General features: G+C 43.2%; 1 long non-coding RNA gene and 2 pseudogenes across 1 annotated transcript; all 3 read left to right on the forward strand.

Annotated features, from left to right (window-relative positions):
- The first annotated feature begins 2,745 nt into the window (after positions 1 to 2,745).
- LOC103633009 (uncharacterized) lies at positions 2,746 to 3,822 on the forward strand (annotated as a pseudogene).
- Positions 3,823 to 7,618: 3,796 nt separating this feature from the next.
- Positions 7,619 to 7,982, forward strand: LOC103633008 (uncharacterized). The gene is made up of 2 exons (XR_556275.3): positions 7,619 to 7,858; positions 7,948 to 7,982. It is a non-coding gene; the product is annotated as an uncharacterized lncRNA (long non-coding RNA).
- Positions 7,983 to 8,034: 52 nt separating this feature from the next.
- On the forward strand, positions 8,035 to 11,639 carry LOC103634237 (small RNA 2'-O-methyltransferase-like; annotated as a pseudogene).
- The last annotated feature ends 3,512 nt before the right edge of the window (positions 11,640 to 15,151 follow it).

Genomic DNA, 15,151 nt, shown 5'->3' on the forward strand with positions numbered 1-15,151 from the left:
GCCAAAACTTTCATTTTCAGATCGTACTTGCCCTTGAAGTTATTGTGTTCTTTAGTCTAAAACTTTCCATGGATTCTTCATAAATAACTACATGATGATAGAGAATAAAGGAAATTTGTATTTTTTTGTAATACTATCTCTTTGTTCAAAATTGTTGGAATGTAAGTTTACTTAGGTCATTTTCTATAGATCACATTGTTCAAAAGAATTTATAACGATGTTATTTTTCAGTCTATCTCTACATCCCTCTCCCCATCTTGTTATGTAATTATGAGTTCATTAGATATCATTGATCTGAATTAATTTTTATCCATAATGAACTTATTTTTAATGAACCCTGGTCCTTCGTTGCTCACAACAGGGTCCAAGTTCTTGACACATGATATACATATACGAGATGGACTTAAAAACTAACAAAGGTCTTCTTTTGGTGGCAGATAATTTTGGTTTTCTTGTGATTATCTTTATGAAGTGGGCGGTACCTCCAAAGAAATAGATGATCTGTTGACTTATGGCAGTCGAGCATTACATATTTTTTGCATGAAATCGACATCTGAGCAGCGATAATTTTGTTTTGAACGCTTCTCTATTGCAAGATTTAGATGTCTACTATCCTTTGCAATTGATCAAGAATGGTGAGCTATTCTAAGGAAGCATCTGAAAAATATACCTGTTGTCCTGGAGTGTCACAGATCAGGTAATAACCATGACCAACCATCGCTTACTATGCTTTATTAATGTACAATACATTAGTAATTCTGAAAATATGAGGCAAACTGACCACAACAGGGTTGAGATGATTCCATCATACTTAACCACTCAACGTGTACATGCTGCACAACCTGTCGCACGTCGCGAGCTTTGTTCTAGAAACTCATTTTTATGCAGCATCTTCTATACCTTTTAAACTGGATGCATTTCCTCCCTTTTCAGTATGAATCACCAAAAGTGCTGGCAAAGGAATGCCCCAACCCTGATGAGGATGACCATTGATTTGTTGTTTTGACAGGTAATGCAGATTACAAATTCTTGCTGCCCAAGTGCTCATTTACTAACATATTGCACCTCTGTACAATTATAATTTTAATTTTTTTATCATTCTTTTATTTGTACCTTGTCAAACTTGGATAGAAAGTATAGATGTCATTCTTAAGTAATAGCCAAGACTTTCATGTAGATTGCAACACATCTGCTGCTACTGGGCTTCTGCGCTCTGCTGCTTGATGGAGGCCGCTAATTCTTCATGCCCAAGTTTCCCTGATCCTGCACCTTTCTTTTCTCTCAAACCTGATTTGTAGTGATTTTGAGGACTAGATTTTTTGCACCATATGCAGAATTTGATGTGCTTTGAACCAAAACAAAAAAATCTCTTTCAAAGATTAGGCGATCGTGAATTCATAAAGTTTTTTTTAATGAAGTGATTCATAAGGGAGAAGTAGCATAGAGTAATTTATTTGATGATGTTATCTTTGCGGTTTAAATTTGAAACAAGTAGGAAGTCTTGTTATGTATATGACTCTATTCTGATGTTTTTGAAGATCATCCATTTACTCAACAACAGCTTCCAGCTTGCAAGACTATACTTGCGACTCAGACAGTAAGTTTGACCGCCTGTGCATTAGTCGTATCTCATTTTTTTAGTTATTTCTCAAGGTTTAGAGATTTAGAATACGATGATGATTAATGCAACTAACCCTGTGAAACACAAATAGGTCATTCTTGTACTTCTGTTTATGGTGGAACCAGCACGGCCTGGGCGGCGACAACGTGTTCGGTAGCTGCCGTCCTCTCCATAACGGGCTCGTCAGCCTCATGCACTGGTCTGGGAAGGGCAAGCCATGGGATCGTCTCGACGCCGGCAAGCCTTGCGCACTGGACCACACCTGGAAGGCGTACGACCTCTACATTGGCGAGAATGATTCATCATCAGCATCAGCTTCATCGGGGTAAGCCTGTCTCTCTCTCTCTTGCCCTTCCTCCAACGCCGAAGCGGGAGTATGCATGGTCGCTGGAGTCCTTATTTGTTTGGTCTGCACTCTGTGATGCTCGGTAGCTGAAGCCCGGTGCCGACGGCTCCTTCCCGGTAGATCGGGCGGAGGCGACCAGCGGCGAGAAGCTCCTCTTTGACGTCATGAACGAGAACAAGATCGAGCTCTACGCCGCATACGTGGGCTCTGCTTTTCTTCTTCTTCATTTGTGTTGGTCCATTAGTTCAGGAATTGTTTCATTTACATGTATATTCAGTACACTCGTATAATGGAAACAGGCAAATCTCTATCTCATTCTTTGGTTATCGTGTTATTATACGGTTCCGTTGCAACGCACGGACACTCACCTAGTATATAGAGAGAACAGGCTACAAGGAGGAGGAACGGAGAGCACGCGAACCAACGCGACCGCTCGCTTCTACGCCTTCCGCGCTCTCCACGTGCTACTGGAATGAGCTATGTTGGATGAAAACGGGTACCGACTTTTTCGAACAAATCTAATATTTTAAAATATATATAGATGAAATTTGATATTAATCGTTTCTTATGTTATCAAACACATTATTACATATAAGAATCTTTACTACTATTAAGGCTGCAAGGGGTAGACTGCCTCTCTGGTTCTGCCTTCGGTGAATCTGCACCGTCTGCTCGCTTCCGTAAATCTACACCGTCCGCCTGCCCACGCCCACGTTCGTCCCCCCGCCTCCCCCTCCCCCACCCCGCGTGAACCGCCGCCGCCCCGCCTCCCCCCTCCATGGCCTGTCATCTCTGTCCCCTCTTCAATCTCCAACTCTTGCTGCTGCTCGGCGCGGTTCTCGGGAACGCCGACCTCGGCCGGGGCGGCGGAGCGGAGGCTTCAGATCGGGCGGAGCCGGACTCGTACTTGATCCTGATGTGGCACGACTACTCGCCGTCGTCGCCCCCGCTCCCGCCCCCGCCCCCGGACCCGCCGTCACCGACGGCGACATGTGAGGGGGACCTCCACGGGAAGTGGGACTTCCACACGCGCTGTGAGGTCTCCGAGGAAGTGGAGCTGGACGGCGACGTCTACATCACGAGGAACGGCAGCCTCATGCTCCTCTCTGGCGCCTCCCTGACCTGCGAGAAGTACGGGTGCGTTATATCCGCCAATTTCTCAGGCGAGGTGCGCCTCAGCCGCGGCGTCTGCGTCACAACCGGCAGGGTCTCGCTGGTTGCCACCAACATCACGGTCGCTGAAACGGTCGTTGTGAATACCACCGCGCTCGCTGGTGATCCGCCTGACCGGATCAGTGGCGTTCCCATGGGGACGCACGGCGACGGTGGCGGGCACGGTGGCCGTGGCGCCAGCTGCTTCGTCAAGCAAGGGCAGACGCAGGAGGATTCATGGGGGCGGCGATGCCTATGCATGGTCTGACCTCAAACACCCCTGGAGCTACGGGAGCAAAGGGGGCTCGACCAGCGTTGAGAAGGACTATGGTGGTGCCGGTGGTGGCATCATGTGGCTGTTTGCTGAGGACCTGGTCATGAATGGCACAATTCTCGCCAACGGTGGGGATAGCAATGAGAAGGGTGGAGGTGGTTCTGGAGGGAGCATCTTTATAAGGGCTGCATCGATGTGAGTGTTTGTGGAATGATTTTTTGTTCTGCTTTCTTTATGCTAAGTGAATTGAGATATGGGAATGCAAGCTTAGTTAATCAAGTAGTGTTTGTGGAATGATTTTCTGTTCTGCTTTCTTATGCTAAGTGATTTGAGATGTGGGAATGCAAGCTTAGTTAATCAAGCAGGATTTGGAAAACAGTTACCAATTGGGAAGACCAGCAGTATAAATTGGTGAGAAATATATGGCAGTGTCACACCCGGATTTAAAGGACATAGCCGGGTGCATCTCATACATGCGCCAAAGAAGACAACATATATAATAACAGAGTGTATAGAGATAAATGTCATAAAACATCAGAGTAATTATTACATAGCGGAAGACTTATTACAAAATAAAGGTAAATATAAAACGAACTAAGGATCGTCGGCGCCAATGTCGACTGAGAAACGCCACCTAGATCAAGTCGGATGCCTCAGTGTTAGGCGGCTCCTCTTCGACCACCTGTTCTTCTCCTGTGGGGGGTGTGAGACAGCAAGAGTGAGCTCACATACGTTCATAGCTCAACAAGTCATGGGGAATAATGTGGCATGAACTCACCAAAGGTGGGAGTTCATGTAGTGTAAGGCCGATCAATGAAATAAAGGCTGAAGCTGAGCATTGCTTTTATAAGTTGGTCAAAATTTTATTAGCAATTACTAGGTGTAAGTAAATACCAAACCTTAATAATAAAGAAAAGTAATAGTAAAATAACCCCAAATGCGATGCAAATGTCAAATTAAATTTAAGTTCCATATTTAATCATGTGAGGGTCTGAGCCGCTCATGACCGTGAGCACGGCTAGTATACTAGTTTTACACTCTGCAGAGGTTGCGCATCTTTACCCACAAGTCATGTTACCCATCTGCCAAGAGACGGCCAATCCCATACACCTCTACCGAGGAGGCGAGGCAGGGTAACACTACGAGGCCTTTACAAAGTTCCACTAGCTTCAGAAATCCCGCTACAGTTTATAGGAAGCTCCAGTGCAGGGTTCTTGCCTGACCGCCATCGCAGCAAAATCAAACAAGGACCTCCCTACACTGACCACTCCCCTACTGCCCTTGCCCCTTTCGGGTAAGGAAGACCTCCACTAGCTTTCCTAGTTAATCAGCCAAGGGCGTCCCATTAAACCCTTGTGGTAGCACTGTTTTCCCGGGTGGTCGCTCCATGTTCCCATTAATTTAATGATCTTAACATGAACAGTAATAATAACAAGATAATAACAGAATAATCATGAATAGTGTATCTCCATACCCAATCCACATAACGCAATAGCAAGTACTACCCAAAAATATTTCAGGGGTGAACAAGGTATAGAGGTAATCAAAACTGGGGTAACATAAAGGCTCCCATCAAAATTAACCTATGCAGATCATTAAAATTAATAAGAACATGACTGGGAAAAGTAAGTGATCAAGGGCACAACTTGCCTGGCACTTGAGATTCCAGGTACCAACTTGCTTTTCAGATGACACGTGTCCTCGCGCTAGTCGTAGCAATACAAACAAACATGGTATAGATAAAATTAACATCACACCAAACATAAGAATATACTGCATAATAATGACCTACGCGTTGCTACGAGACTAACGCAACTTGAACGGATCAAATCGGAGTTAAAACGGAAGAGTTATGAATTTCTGAAGGTTTTATGTGTTTTATGCAAGATTAAATAGGATATAAATTTTAGTAGGACTTTCATGTGAAAACAGTGGTACTAGATGATAAATCATAATATTACAAAATTATAGGAACTGGAATGGACTAAAAAGGAGTTAGTATGAATTTTCTATGAATTACCCAAGTTTTACAATTATTTTTATTCTCAAAATCAATTTCTAAATCTATTTTTCTGGTTTTATTTAATTCCTGGACTGCGCCTCAATTTATATAGAAAGCAGGGGCCTCTGCGCAAGTATTCCCGTGACTCAGGCGAATCCCCATGTGGACGGCGGGTTCAATTAAAAGAAGTCCGAGGGCTCATCTATAAAATTACCAGGCAGTCATAATAGTGGACGAATCTGAGTCGCTAGATCAAGAACCAGTGGCCAAGATTACATCACGAACCGGTATGCAATTCGAGCCATCCAACGAGAGATCGATGGCCCAGATTTTAAATAACTGGACACTAACGCCGACCGTCCATCCCCCGATCTCCGGTTCAGATCAACCGACGCAGGGATGACACCAGATCTAATCGCAACCGTCCCTGAAGATCCTACGGCCCCTGCCCTTCTTTACCTACCCCGACGGTGTCCAGGCAGCGCCGCCAGGACTCCCGCGATAACCGGCGGTGGCGGCATCACCGGTTCCAGCTGAACCTCGATCCTACGCCTGAAATGTCTCTCCCAAACTAGCTACTCGAGGCGGAGGTAAGTGCGAAGTTGTTGGAGGGTTACTCACCGAGAAATTGCCGGCGGAGACACCCAGCTCACGACGCTCGGTAGTTTCGCGGTGGCTTGCAACGACGACGAGAAATCTCCGCCGGCGAGGAGCCCTTTCGCGCACGCTGACACCTCGATGAGCTACCCCGCAATTCCGAGTCTCACCTCGGCGGCACACCAAAGCCCCGCGACGCCACACCGGTCACAACTGCGGCAGCACCCCCAAGCGCACGGCAATGGTGCCGCGCCGATGAGAAATTCACCGAACCCAGCGCATAATCACACCTGCCCCGTCCGCGAGCACCCTCCTACAAGCCCAGCGCGGCTCCCGGGACGGGCACCGCGGCTATGACGACGGCGGCAAGGCAGATTCGGGTTGGCGGCCAAATCTTCTCCTCTCCATCTTTCTGTGCTGGGCGTGGGGGGGTTCATCTAGAGGTTTAACGGGATGGGAAGGGTGCCGCGGACCATGGATATCTATACTTATGCACGCGGTCGAATCGTCTCTGAGTTACATCGAGCGGATCTTCAACAACCCCGCCACAGATCTCCCATCGATTTCGCGCTTGTAGTTGAGGACGAACCCGTGGAGCGGATGAGGTAGCTGAACGACAGAGTAGTCGCCACCAGGTGGGTCCCACTTGTCACACCCATTTCTCACACGCGCACATACCAGAAACCGGTTCTCACTGACCGAAAAGGCCCACGCGTCGGCGACAGATCCCATATCCCACTGGGCTGCGCAGAGGTGAAGGTGGTTATGGGCCAGAATAGTAGCGACCGGCCCACTTAGGTTAGATTCGTTTTATTCTTTTCTTTTTTTCTTTTGCCCCTTTCTTTTCCCCAATTTTACAAGGATTCAAATTGAATTCAAATAATCCACTGAATTCAAATCTTTGTTGTGAATTTGTAACTTAGGTTAAATATTCAAATCAATGATGCTAGTATGAGAAGGCACACCTATGTATATTTTCTTTATAGTGAATATAGAGTTCTCCTTTCCTTTTTCCTTTCCACTTGATTTCATAATTTGAATTCCAAAATTTGTTATGAGTTTTCCCATTTATTTTAAATATGCAAATTCAAATACTGGTCTAAATTAGTTTCATTATTTGTATTTTTATTTTCTCTATATGTTATAGTATTTTCCTTCTCTTCTCAAATTATATAATTTCCTTTTAGAATTCAAATTCCAATTTGGGTACCAACATAATTCTTTTTACATTATTTCTATCTTGTCACAAAATGCACACAAAGCAAAACCTCAGCATGATGCATATTCCATTTTAGTATCTTTTATTTTAACTAATCACTCTTAATTATAGGTATGCTCTTGTTATAATGAATATATGGCACACAACATAAGGAGATTTACTATATCCTCATCGTATACATTTTGGGTATTACAGGCAGGAAAACAGTTCCTAAAAAGTGTATCTTTCTGTCTCATGCTGTTTTTTATTGTATATTTTGGGGGGCCAAAACATGTATTCATGACGACATTTTTTATATGGCAGGAGCTAGATGTGATGATGAGAAATCACTTCGTATGTCTCAAATGAGCTTGGCGAAGAGATTTGGCTAATCTAGATCTTTTGTTGCCTCCACTCTGATGGAATGTGGTGGTGCTCCTCAGTCTACAACTCCAGAATCTATTCTTTCAGTTTTATATTTATTGTTGTTATTGCTCAGTTTTGGTTACACAAGTTTGTGTTCCTACAGGTTTTGGATCCTGAAGGAGAAAGCGGGTCCTAAGGGTGGAAGCAGAGCAATTGGAGCTCGAACTGGAGATGCGTAGAGAGTTAAGGGAGTAGATGCTGCAACTCTTGTGGCCTACGCTCGAGCTGAAGCCAGATTAGTGGTTAATGTTATGAATTACTTTAACAATACCGGAATTCTCTTTGAATTCTTGGTCTTGACAAATTTTGGCATGTTTCTGTTTTTTGGCAGATGAGGGGGGCAGTTGTCCTTGCTGCTAAGCATGCGAAAACAATGGTCGGGAAGCCATTGTTGTATGGAATAGGTACCCTGTTGGTCATGCCGCTGAGGACACTGTATGGAGTGGGTTGTGTTTTTGGCGCACGGTGGTTCCTCTACAACATGACAAGCGTATCTCCATCGCTGCAAATTGAGTTTGTAAGTGGTCCAAAACAACTAGGTAGCTACTAGCTATTGAGTATTTAGGAGTCAATGCTTAATGATATTTACTTAATGCTTAATTGCTTATCGAAGTAAGAACCCTGTTTTTTGTATTGACATGGTGGTGCTCTTTAGGAGAGAAGCCAGGGGTAAAAAACAATTAGTTCTGTGGATTTTATTTTATTTCGATCAGTTGTGAGAGTTTCTTACAATTGGATGACATTGCTTTGTAGAAAGAAAATACAAGGTACTTTTTAGTAGGAAAGAGTTGCATTTTCTGTGCTCATATACAACTATGCCGTTCGTTTTCTAAAATGTTGAAAAGGATCATGTCATTGGTGTAACACTCCTGTTTGTCTTAATTGAAGAAGTGGTACCAACGAGATGTCATTTCCTATCAGAATTTTATCTGATGCATATGTTGTAGTAGAGCTCTCATCAATTGATTCCTCTCATGTTCTTGTATCAAGGTAGGCAAAGAAAACCTAAACAATAAATTCCTAACTTCTAAGCCTTTTCCATTATTCTTGCTAAACGTTGGTCTCACTTCAGAACAATTGGAAAAGCATCATTCGAGATAAGGTTGTATTTTGCAGCCCCAAATATACATGTTGTTTCTGATATATAAAAACATGCGTTTGATTCTCATGGAGATGGCGACATCAACTAGCAAATCCCAACCTCTGCTCTTGAATAGAGCATGTATGTGGTCAGTGACAAAAGAGAAAATAACTTTACTTGGGACCTTTTGCTATGTTGGTTTTGATCTTTTGCCCTAGCCTTCATTTTAAACTATACCTGCACATTTTAATCAGTAGAGAGTCATTGAATTGTACTCCAGGTTACATAGCCTTCATTTTAAACTATACAACGACATTGTTAAATACAATTTCGCTATGCTAATCAATGAATCAAGATGCATTCCATTTTATATTGTTAGTAGATATGGTCATTTTTTTTCTCAGGAATCATCACATGATTCAAGCTGCAGAGGTTGGCTCGTGTTTTGTTTGTCTTTCATGTCTGTGCTGCTTTTATCTACTATTTAAGCACCAAACTTCCTATAGTTCTTCAGAGTGACACACTGACATGCTTTTGCCTCAGGATACTTCTGGGCAAGTTACCTGATGGAAATTGTAAGATGTCTAGGGATTCGATTCTTGCAGCGGAGCTTCCATCTGCATACTCTCGTTTTAGTTGGAAAGGCCTCTCTCCACGAGATCTCCTTTGCTCATTTTGTCGCCTTCAGAGGTTGCCAGAGCCCCATTTTGATGTCAGTAGGGTCTCCTGTGATACATTAATGTCAGCTTTGAGCTCTGAAGAAAGAGGAGCGCCAGCAGGCAGCGCAGAAAATCAGTACACCAATGATGTCAGGATCAACAAGGAAAAACCAGATCTTTTTAAATGTGAAGTGAACATACGTTCACGGAAGCAAGAAATTTTACTAGAGTATTCTGCAGCTGACACTTGGAGCAAGGAATCTAATGCTATTCAGAATTCTTCATTGAAGGTCTTGATTTGGTTCAATAATTATTTTAAGAAACTAACCTCAAAAACAGGCAAGCTATATCTTTCTGAGTCTACTGCTGGTGTCAAGGTACATTCAAATATTTTTCTTCAAGAGTTTGCAATGTGTCTACCTGTTTATGGCAAGAATGGAGGCAGTTATTCAGCAATGTGCAGTGCAGTTGGATCATTTTCTATGGATACACAAAAGAAGCACCTTGAAAGCACTGCAAAGTTAACACGCATTGAAGGTCCAGACTCTGGTGTTTTCCCGTCCCATGGATCATTGACTTGTATAAGTTATACTGCTTCCCTTGTGACGAAGGATAAAGCAAAAACATATTTGTTGGAGAGCCACAATGAGTTTGAGTTTGAGATTGGGACGGGTGCTGTTAGTAATCAGCTTGAATCATGTGTAACTCAACTGTCAGTGAATCAAACTGCACGTTTTGTAGCTGAACTGCCTCCTAGGGATTTAATCATGGCTGCATCTTGTGAGTTCTCACATGACCTCTCCAATGTATCTAGCGGTGAGCCACCTAAACTTTTAATTTTATTTCAGCAATCTTTTTGATTCTGCTTCAGCAGGTGTACATATTTTAAACATTGTTGTAGAGAGCTGCTTCTTGGAGTTCTCTGTAAAGGTTCTGCAGGTAACTGAACCATTAGAAGATAGAATGGAGAAAGCCCTGTTCAGTCCTCCATTATCTAAACAAAGAGTCGAATTTGTTGTACGGCACATCAACGAGCTGCATGTTACCACACTTGTAATTTCTCCACCTAATTCCCTTGTTCATTTATGGAAAATACTATTTTTCATTGCAAAGATGCATTTTCAGGTTGATTTTGGCTGTGGATCTGGTAGCCTTCTTGATTCGTTGTTAGAGCATCCAACCACGCTGGAAAAGCTTGTTGGCGTTGATATTTCTCGAAAAGGCCTCACACGTGCAGCAAAGGTACAAAGCATATCCTTGACTTGTTAGCTGTTGATGTTCCATCCATCTTGTTCTTTCCGTATGCATTATGACTTTAGCTTGTTTTGACTCTCCTGGAATTGCAGAGCCTTCATCAGAAGCTGAGCAAAAAATCAACGACGCAGACAAATGTTCCAACTGATGTGTTGTATGACAGATCAATAACTGACTACGATTCTCGCTTATATGGGTTTGATATTGGCACTTGTCTTGAGGTGACGGACCTTACCTCTTGGACCTTTTCTATTGTATTCTTATTTGGTTTCAGCGCATAAGGTGTCCCTTCTAAACATGAAACGCTTTGCAATTAACATCTCAGATCGTATTGTTAGGGGTTGTTGCTGATGCATCTATAAAACATATCTATAGGATGCTCGTCTACACAGACTAAATTGGCGTTCATGATTCGACTATATGAAATGCAGGTGATCGAGCACGTCGAGGAGGACCAGGCGACTTTATTTGGCAACGTCGTCTTGAGCTCATTCCGCCCGACCATGCTCATTGTTTCCACACCAACTACAAATACAATCCTATCCTCCAGGGGTCTGCTATGCCCAACAAGGACGACGAGGCAGACGAAAGCACTGGTCCCTGCAAGTTCCGCAATCACGACCACAAGTTCGAGTGGACCAGGCTACAGTCCAGTGCTGGGCTACTGGCCTCGCGGTGAAGCATAGCTACAGCGTGGAATTCTCCGGCGTCGGTGGCTTAGGCGAGGAGCCAGGCTACGCTTCCCAGATCGCTGTTTTCAGAAGACTGGTGCAGGGCCAGGAAGCGATGTGCCTGGACAAGGATGGCGATCAGCCTTACGAGGTTCTCTGGGAGTGGCCTAACGCGTGTGTGAACTAGGTAGATTGCACGTCTAATCTCTCTAGGGCTTGGAACTTTGAATCGTGTCCCTGGTTTGGAACTGATTAATATATCTGTCAGGAAAGTGGGCATCCGACTTGTGGCAAGAACACAAAAAATTAACATTGCTGCATGCAAGTGTAGAAATTCAGTCTGCTTCTAGGTTCTGGATGTACGGCAGTTACTACACTGTATATACGAAACATTTAATTTAGAGCAACTCCAATAGTTCTTGAAAAACTTAATCTCCACTACTTATTAAGGCTGCAAGAGTAGTCTGTCATTCCGTGTTCTGCCACCAATCCTGTTCTGTCATTCCCGTTCTGCCACCATTCCCATTCCTTGTTCTGCGTTTCTCATTTTCATGTTCTGCCATCATTCTATGTTCTCTCATTCACATTCTTTGTTTTGTCTTTCTCATTTCTTCCTCCCCGCAAAGCTCATTCCCATTTCCCTGTACATAGGGGCGGTAATGGATCATGGCCCTAATACTTGCTTCACAAACCAACAAAGCCACCACATGTATGTTTATGTCTATATCTATGACAGGAAACACATCTACTAAATCTCTCACCAACCTCACTTGCTACCCTTACACAATGCGTAGTAGTAGATAAGTATCACCGAGATTCTTGAATTATATTTTTGGATGGAGGTAATATTATTTAAAGAAGAGCTTTGCATGCAATTTCTTTTGTTTGAATAATGTATTATATTTAAATTCTCTTTTTTGCATGTGTGACATTTTTTCGTAATATTTTTTCCATCGATCGGACTTGTGAGTCATTTTCATAAACCAACGTCAAGCATGAATCCATGTTTCTTACTTGAAACCCCGAACAAACACCATGAGAAGGAGGCACTCGCGTTGGCATCGCTCATCGATGACGAGAAGAAGCTTGGTGACTGTCAGTTCGACCTTTAGAGGCAGTCCTACGTCGTCGCATGCGCCGCTGTGTACGACAAGCTCTCGCGAAGCCACCGCTTGGACGCGGTCCAGAGCAGCTGCACCGCGCTGTCCATCGTTAAGCGGGGGGCCTCATGGTTGTCGCCAACGTCGACGACTCTCGGGTTGTTCTGGACACCGCATCCGATGACGACGCCATCACGTTGTCCAGCTCATCGTCCACCTGAAGCCCAACCTGCCACGTAAGTCGCTACTGACCAGACATGATGTATGTAGTGTCCTCGACGTAAGTCGCTACTGACCGGACATGATGACCTGTAGTCGCTACAGATCGGACATGATGACCTGTAGTCGCTACCAACCTGCCACGTAAGTCGCTACTGACCGGACATGATGACCTGTAGTCGCTACTGACCAGACATGACGTAAGTCGCTACTAACCTGCCACTGGGGCGATGGACGTTGCTGACGTTGTGTGAGTGTCCTCGAACATGATGTATGTAGTGGAGTAGCGCATCCGGTGGTGCAACGGCCAGGGGTACTACCTCGCTGATGAGCTCGGGGTGCACTTCGTTTGGCAGCCCAACCAAGAGTCATCGGTACTCGTCATGTAACGCGCGTTCGACGACTACTATATCGAGGATTGTGGCATCATCTTGGCGCCGGAGGTGACGCAGAGGATGATCGACAACAGTGACCAGTTCGTCATCCTCGCCACCGTCAGGGTAGCTTTTGTGCCGGCCTGCCTTTAATTCTCTTCGCAAACACACATGCTTACCTTTTTGTTTAAGCAAGAGCGTATGGTGGTGCGTGTCTGATGACTAACGATGTATGAGGAAATTTCTTCTGGCATGTGTGGAACGTGCTCTCCAATGATGAGACCATACAAATCGTGGCATATATCGAAGTCTGCATGAAACTGATGGTTGCAATGTAGTGGTGAAACAACTAGATTAAAATAACAAAATTTATGTATGGCTAGATCATGAAACATTTTCTCATAACAATATAACACATATTTTGTATGTAAGTCATCGTAGTATACTTGTATTATATATTCCCGTTGCAACGCACGGGCACTCAGCTAGTAAAATATTATATAAATCGTTGTATATATTATTTAATCCCTACAACAAAAAAGTTAAAAAATATCCGTATTCATATTCGAATGGTACCTGAATTTTATATTTATCACTAGTTATGTGCCCATACGTTGTTACGAGAGTTAAAAATTAGTATAAAACATAGATACAGAACAACAAACATCGCTATGATATGTAAAATCTGTGTAACAAAATATCACCATAACACTACTACTATATTAAAGATACAAATATGCAATGTTATTATAAATACACAAACTCAAATAAAATGAACCGGTGTCAAACAAACATTATAATATCACCCAAATTATTTTTAAAGAATCAATATAGAATTCTGAATGATAGTCAAATATTTGACAATCGTACATTAATCTAATTTTTTTGGCGGTATTAATAAGTCTCAGTTGTATATTTGTAGAGATGCAATATCGACACGATGATGCATTTGTATTTGTGGTCAATAGATTATTCATTTATGCTCGATACCCGATTCATACTACATAATGAAATAGAACAAAACATTCAGTATAAACATGTTGTTACCAACACTGAAAAGTCCATAAAAATCTCTAGGTGGGTATCATTCATCAGTTCTCACCTGACAGCAAACAATTCAACATAAAACTTCACCGGAAGTAGACCGACTATTGAACTATGAAAGGGATGCACTCTGATTTCAACCGAAAATCTCCACATGACGACAAAACTATCAAAAGCACACATTCATCAACATCATATCCTTCTTCTTGCATTAGGAACATGTATTTTAAAGCCTCTTCACTTAGGCTATTCTGTGTAAATCATGTAATCATTACTTTTTATGTTACTAAGTTTATTTCTTTAGTCCTGAAAGGATCACGATGCCCAAGAGGGATGATTGAATTGAGTTTTTCTAAAATTCTTACAAAAGATTAAACCCTAAATGTGAGCCCAACTTTACCCAATCTACTAGCAAAAAGTAAAAGCTATGAAATAGAGAACAATCCTAAGTTATTATTGCAAATACTAGCAAAGCAAATACACAAAGTAAATTGCTCAAAGTAAATGTGGAAAGTAAAGTAGGGATAAGAAGACTCCTCCAATTTATTCGAGGTATCAAAGAGTTGACACTCTCCACTATTCTTTGTTGGAGCATGCGCGCAAGAACCAAGTGCTCACTATGAAATGATTATTTACCTCTCCGACGCGGTGGATCCCTCACGACCGCGTACATCCATCGAGTTGGGTCACCATCAAATCCTACGGGATGATTACCAAACTCCAATCGCCACCGAGCCGTCTAGGTGATGCCGATCACCAAGAGTAATAAGTTATGGACTTTCACTTGACCAAGAGAAGCCTAATGCATGTACTGGAGTTACACCGGACATTGCACAGTACCTATCCGGTGCACACCGGGCAGTCCGCTGTCGGCTAAAATTCAACTATTCAGAATTGTTTGCTCTCGGGTTTTCTGGGTGCTGGGGCGCCCTCGGGTTCCCTCGGGCTCGCTGTTCAGGGGGACCACTGGACAGTCTGGTGCACATCGGCCAATCCGATGCCCCTACGACAACAACACATTTTCTTTTCTTACGATTTTCTAACCCATTTTCGATTCTAACACTAGTTATGAGTGTGAACATTCACCGACACTACACTAGATTTCTCCTGGTCAAACTAATCGTCCACAATCC

Source organism: Zea mays, chromosome 7, assembly GCF_902167145.1.
Source record: "Zea mays cultivar B73 chromosome 7, Zm-B73-REFERENCE-NAM-5.0, whole genome shotgun sequence".
NCBI lineage: Eukaryota > Viridiplantae > Streptophyta > Magnoliopsida > Poales > Poaceae > Zea > Zea mays.